This window comes from Salmo salar, chromosome ssa08 (genome assembly GCF_905237065.1).
Source record: "Salmo salar chromosome ssa08, Ssal_v3.1, whole genome shotgun sequence".
Classification (NCBI taxonomy): domain Eukaryota; kingdom Metazoa; phylum Chordata; class Actinopteri; order Salmoniformes; family Salmonidae; genus Salmo; species Salmo salar.
The window spans coordinates 884,100-890,474 of NC_059449.1; the positions used below are offsets into that span (position 1 = coordinate 884,100).

Here is a 6,375-nt window from a genome sequence, read left to right on the forward strand (position 1 = left end):
CACCACACCTTGTTAAAACTTTCCCTCATTGAAAGCCAATTATAAGACGAATTGCATGTCAGCTAAGATCATTTTCTGGCACCACTACAATCATGTCTGTGTTGCGTATGTATACAATGATCAGTAGCTTGTGAACTGGTTGGTTGTCAAAAAGGGGCATAACCGATGTATGGGCTTTCTCACTTATATTTGATTCATAGCGTCCAGTGGTGTAAAGTACTTAAGTAAAAATACTTGATCGTACTACTTAAAAGTACTACTTTTTTGGGGTATCTGTACTCAGGTGTGGAAGTAACAATTACAACTACTCACGTTCCTGTAATTGAGTAGCTTTTCTGTGTACCTCTACTTTTTGAATATTTTTCAAAGGCTGTACTTTTACTTTTATTTAAGTACATTTTGAATTAAGTAAAGTACTTAAGTACATTTTCAAAACCATCCGTTACAGAGTACAATCTAGAAAAAGGATACACATCATCATGTCAAACACATACAGTTTGCGCCTTTTGCAGCAGCAAGAACTGTTCACATGTTTGTCAGTGACAAATAACATGACCAGATGGACCAATACAATTCAATTTCACGCATTGCGCCAAAACGGCCCAATCACAGCTGTGTATGCAAACCAAATTATGATCGGTAGCAGGATTTTCTAACCGTAAAAAAAGGTAGCTAAATGACATGAAAAAAAAGGTTTCCTAATCAACTTGAAAAATAAATGGAGCCTAACGAGATTGAGCAGGTTCAGGAGTCAAAACACACACAGAGACAGAGCCAGTGGCTGGGTCTTCTGAAGACCATGAGGAAGGAAATCCCTGGTCGCATCTCAAAGAACACTTCAGCTTCAATGCCAGCAGAGAAGAGGGGACTGTATGATTATGGAACGTAAACTCTGCTTACCAAAGATGGTGGAGGTGGCTGCCTACAAAAACTCTGCGTCAAACTTGAGGAAACATGTAATGGTACGAAAAGTAAAGTTTTAAATATATTTTATCGCCATGAATGCCGTTTGTTGTGTAGGCTATGTAATGTAGCTAACAAGGTGTTGCTACTAGCCAGTTGCATTTAATCTGTATCATAAGGCTAACGTTAGCTAGTTCATCCTGTTGCTAGCTAACGTTAGTTAGACGATGACCCTGACCAACATCTTTACAGAGCTGAAGGAACTATAAACTAGTGTCTTCCCTGTGGCTCAGTTGGTAGAGCATGGTGTTTGCAACGCCAGCATGGTGTGTGCAACGCCAGGGTTGTGGGTTCGATTCCCACGGGGGGCCAGTACAAAAAAAAATACATGAAATGAAATGTATTCACTACTGTAAGTCGCTCTTGATAAGAGCGTCTGCTAAATCACTAAAATGTAAATGTAGTGCGGGCACTACCGCATTGATATTATGGTGGCTAGTAGCTAGCCATCCCCATAATATAAGTTGTTGCGGACAGCTAAAAGTGAAATTAATGAACTTGTGAATAAATAAATGATTTGGAGACCTGGGATTTTTAGGTGTGTGCTTGCTTATTATCTAGCTATATCTGGTTGGATCACTGAGTTTCGATTAATAGCCAAAAATAATTTTTGGGAAAACTATAGTTCTTTTAACTGGGGAAAAGAAAGAACAATATTCCCAAACATCTGTATGCATTTGGACAGTGACATTATTCAAAACATGCTGACATTTCTAAACGGTTCATTTGATATGAATAAAAACATCTAATAGCTGACAGTCTGCACATTAACCACATTGTCATTGTATCTTTTAAAATCTAATGTGCTGGACTACAGAGCCAAAACAAAAATGTTGTCATTACCCAAATACTTAGAGATTGCACTTTAATTTGTATAAAACCAAACTGGTCAGGGTATATACATTTTTTACTTTTTTTTATTTCACCTTTATTTAATCAGGTAGGCTAGTTGAGAACAAGTTCTCATTTACAACTGAGACCTGGCCAAGATAAAGCAAAGCAGTGCGACACAAACAACAACAGAGTTACACATGGAATAAACAAACATACAGTCAATAATACAATAGAAAAAGTCTATATACAGTGTGTGCAAATGAGGTAGGATAAGGGAGGTAAGGCAATAAATAGGCCATAGTGGCAAAATAATTACAATATAGCAATTAAATACTGGACTGATAGATGTGCAGAAGATGAGTGTGCAAGCAGAGATACTGGGGTGCAAAGGAGCAAAATAAATAACAATATGGGGATGAGGTAGTTGGATGGGCTATTTACAGACGGGCTATGTATAGGTGCAGTGATTGCCCAGATTGATGCAATCATTTTGTCTACAGAGGAAACATCCATTCAAGATTACAAACTACAATATGCTAACCTCTACAACCACAAACAAACAAACAAACCAAGGAACCACAACAGACAGTGGATAAAACTTCATCAAAGCATTCAATGTTTTTGGTGAGCAGAGCCAGGCAGTCGAATCAGCAGACCGAGACCCAGATGCTGAAGAGCCAGCAGAGCAGGTTGAATACCAAGACACCTATTCCATCCTGGAAAATTACAATATCAACTCCCTCAGCATCAACGGTGTGCATGTCACCTGCTGAACCTCATTGCAACAACAGATTCTGCATTGGCAGAGACAAATAGTCATAGCTACAAAATGTTGTCCAGGTCGTCTTTTGCCAAATGCCAAGCCATGTGGAATAAAACGACCGGTCAACCTTAGCTGCTGAAGTTGTAGAGAATGAGTGCAAACTGCAGTTGATCCATCCAAATCAAACACGTTGGAACTCAATTTACCTGGCTGTGGAGAGGATCACACGTATCATACAAGAGAAGGGGGAGGATGCCATAAGAAATGTGTGTGAAGAATTAAAAGTGAAAATGTGAGTAGCAATTCTTTGAATCAATGTACTGTCCTATTACAGTAATATTTATTGTCCATGAAATGTTAGAATTCTAAGAGGTATTAATTACATTTACCTTATCTTTCAGGCTGAGCCCGGCAGAAATGTCCTTCTTGAATGAGTACTGCAAAGTGATGAAGCCTTTGGTCTCAGCTTTGAACATTCTACCGTCTGAGACCAACACAGATATGGGGTGGCTGCTGCCAGTGATCTTACTAAAAACTAAACCTCAAAGGCTGGAAGCAACTTGCCAAATGTGCCTACCACTTATAAGAGCCATTCAGAACGGTCTCCAAAAGCGCTTTGGAGAAATGATGGAGGAGCCACATCTTATTGCTGTTGCAATCCTTCTGCCAAAGTTCAAGACGTCTTGGAATGACAAAGCTGATGTCATCACAGCCGGTATGATTTCTTTACTCCAAAAGGTTTTAACCTCAGTGTCCATATGATGATATCTTTTGGTCTTTGAGTCTTTTCTTTAATTGTTTTTTGTTATGTTTTTCATTATTTAAGTTGCATTACAGGTGCTGGACAATAACCTTTGCATATACAGTTGAAGTCGGAAGTTTACATACACCTTAGCCAAATACATTTAAACTCAGTTTTTCACAATTCCTGACATGTAATCCTAGTAAAAATTCCCTGGCTTAGGTCAGTTAGGATCACCACTTTATTTTAAGAATGTGAAATGTCAGAATAATAGAGAATGATTTATTTCATGTTTTATTTCTTTTATCACATTCCCAGTGGGTGAGAAGTTTACATACACTCAATTAGTATTTGGTAGCATTGCCTTTAAATTGTTTAACTTGGGTCAAACGTTAAATTGTTTAACTTGGGTCAAGCGTTTCGGGTAGCTTTCCACAGGCTTCCAACAACAAGTTGGGTGACTTTGGAAGTATGCTTGGGGTCATGGTGGAGAGTTTGGAATCTGATTGATTGATTGCTTCTGTGGACAGGTGTCTTTTTATTCAGGTAACAAACTGAGATTAGGAGCACTCTCTTTAAGAGTGTGCTCCTAATCTCAGCTCGTTTACCTGTATAAAAGACACCTGGGAGCCAGAAATCTTTCTGATTGAGAGGGGGTCAAATACTGATTTCCCTCATTAAAATGCAAATAATTTTATAACATTTCTGACATGCGTTTTTCTGGATCTTTTTGTTGTTATTCTGTCTCTCACTGTTCAAATAAACCACCATTAAAATTATAGACTGATCATTTCTTTGTCAGTGGGCAAACGTACAAAATCAGCAGGGGATCAAATACTTTTTTCCCTCACAGTAGTCTATAGAAAAATACATTTTTTTTGTTATTCATTTGTTTGTGAAGCTTGCATTCAATTGGCACACCCTTTTCACATGGACTTCCATTCTTGTAAAAGGAGAAAAAAAATAACCATTAAAATTCTTTTAGAAGTAAGTTAGTAACTTTTACTCTGAGTACTTTTTAAATGTGCTACTTTTTACTTTTACTTGTAGTTTTTTACACCTGTACTTTTACTTCTACTTGATTACAATTTCTACTTGAGTAGAATTTTACAGGACTTTCCACCCCTGTCTGTATTTGGCTTTACTATTTATATTTTTGACAACTTTTCACTACATTCCTAAAGAAAATTATGTACTTTTTACTCCATACATTTTCCCTGGCACCCAAAAGTACTCGTTACATTTTGAATACTTACCAGGTCAGGAAAATTGCCTAATTCACACACTTATCAAGAGAACATCCCTGGTCACCCCGACTGCCCCTGATCTGGCAGACTCAATAAACACATGCTTTGCTTGTAAATTATAACTAAAAGTATCTAAAAGCAATGTTGGAGCATGCACCTGGCTATCCGTAAATAAATAAAAAACAATAAAATAATGCCGTCTAGTTTGCTTTATATAAGGAATTTGACATTTATATACTGTTACTTTTAGTTATATTTTAGTATTTTAGCAAATTCATTTACTTTTGATACTTAAGTATATTTAAAACCCAAATACTTTTAGACTTTTACTCAAGTAGGGTTTTACATGACTTTGACTTTTATTTGAGTAATGTTCTATTAAGGTATATTTACTTTTACTCAAGTATGACAAATGGGTACTTTTCCACTTCTGATAGTGTCTTTCTCAAAATGCATTGGAGGAGAAGATTCTAGGTTCCACCCCTTGGATCTTTTCCTCAAATGTGTTTTGAGGAAGAGGCAATTAATCAAGGATTCGAGGAATCAAGAAACATTTGAGATTCATCCCATTTTAGTTTCCTCTCAATCAACTTATCCTCCCCTATTGTCACTAAGAAAAACATGAAAACCTTATGTCAATTCATAACATGGACCTTGGTGTACTGTAAAAACGTGCTACATTCCCCTACAGTGGGTGGGTGAATAGGAATTCTCCTGAGATAGGACTTCCCTCGGGAGATGAAAGATTTATATTTTTTCTGTCTGTGAACAGTGCACATCTCAACAAACATTCCTTGTACTTGTGTGACTGGACAGCTGTGTCCACATATACATTTAGTATTTTTTTTCTTCTCAAATGTCTTTCAGTGTTGGATCCCAGGTTGCTATTTAAGGACTATTTGTAGTCCTATGTTGTTTGTGCCTGCCATCTTACGGTTCAGTATAAACAAAGGATAGGTGGACTCTACTTGAAGCTGTCTGGGCATGTGGCACACACCGTGGGAACTGCCTTGTTTATCAGACATACCTTTTAAGACCACATGCCAAGTTTTGCAACCCTGTCAATGTAAACAGGAAGAGAGACAAGGTGGAAGAGAGGCAAGGTAATGAATTCCTACTTGGGAGAGATGTTGTACCCAAATTACACTACAAGGCATGGTGGCAAAATTGGTTCTCCACATGTTAAGAAAATAAAAGAGATTACAGTTATAAGGTCGATGTAATTGTCCACTTATGATAATAATTTAAGCCACTGGAGTGATGTCCATGTGTTGTAATTTTACCTTTGCGGTATCACATGAATAGTCTACTGTAGCCTATGCCATTAACATCACAGAGGCCTCAAAAAAGCCTTTTGGGGACAGTCAGGAATTTGCTATAATCTTCCCCCTAAACCAACCTGGTCTCAGAGCATTTCGTCTGATTCTGTACGTAAAGTTAGCTAGCTGCCTAATGTTAGCTAGGCTAGGGGTTAGGGCTAAGGTTAGGGTTAAGTTTAGGAGTTAGGTTAAAGGGTTAGCTAACATCCTAAGTAGTGCAACTTAGCTAAAAAGTAGTAAGTAGTTGAAAAGTTCCTAATTAGATACGATGCTAAAGTTGTCTGTGATGAGATTTGAAGTCACAACCCTTGGGTTGCTAGACATTCGTATTACACACCTACCCAACCACCCTATTTTCATTTCTGCCATACCAAACGTAACATATCATACACATTTTGTGTCCTGGATTTACATTTACATCTAGTCTATGAGACCAGGCTGCCTAAACAACAACCAAACTACGACCCACAGTTTCCATTTGACATCTTTTTTAACCTACTCCTAACA

General features: G+C 37.7%; 1 long non-coding RNA gene across 1 annotated transcript; it reads left to right on the forward strand.

The window, feature by feature from the left end:
• The first annotated feature begins 645 nt into the window (after positions 1 to 645).
• On the forward strand, positions 646 to 3,223 carry LOC123744182 (uncharacterized). The gene is made up of 3 exons (XR_006770759.1): positions 646 to 962; positions 2,298 to 2,852; positions 2,962 to 3,223. It is a non-coding gene; the product is annotated as an uncharacterized lncRNA (long non-coding RNA).
• Positions 3,224 to 6,375: the final 3,152 nt, after the last annotated feature.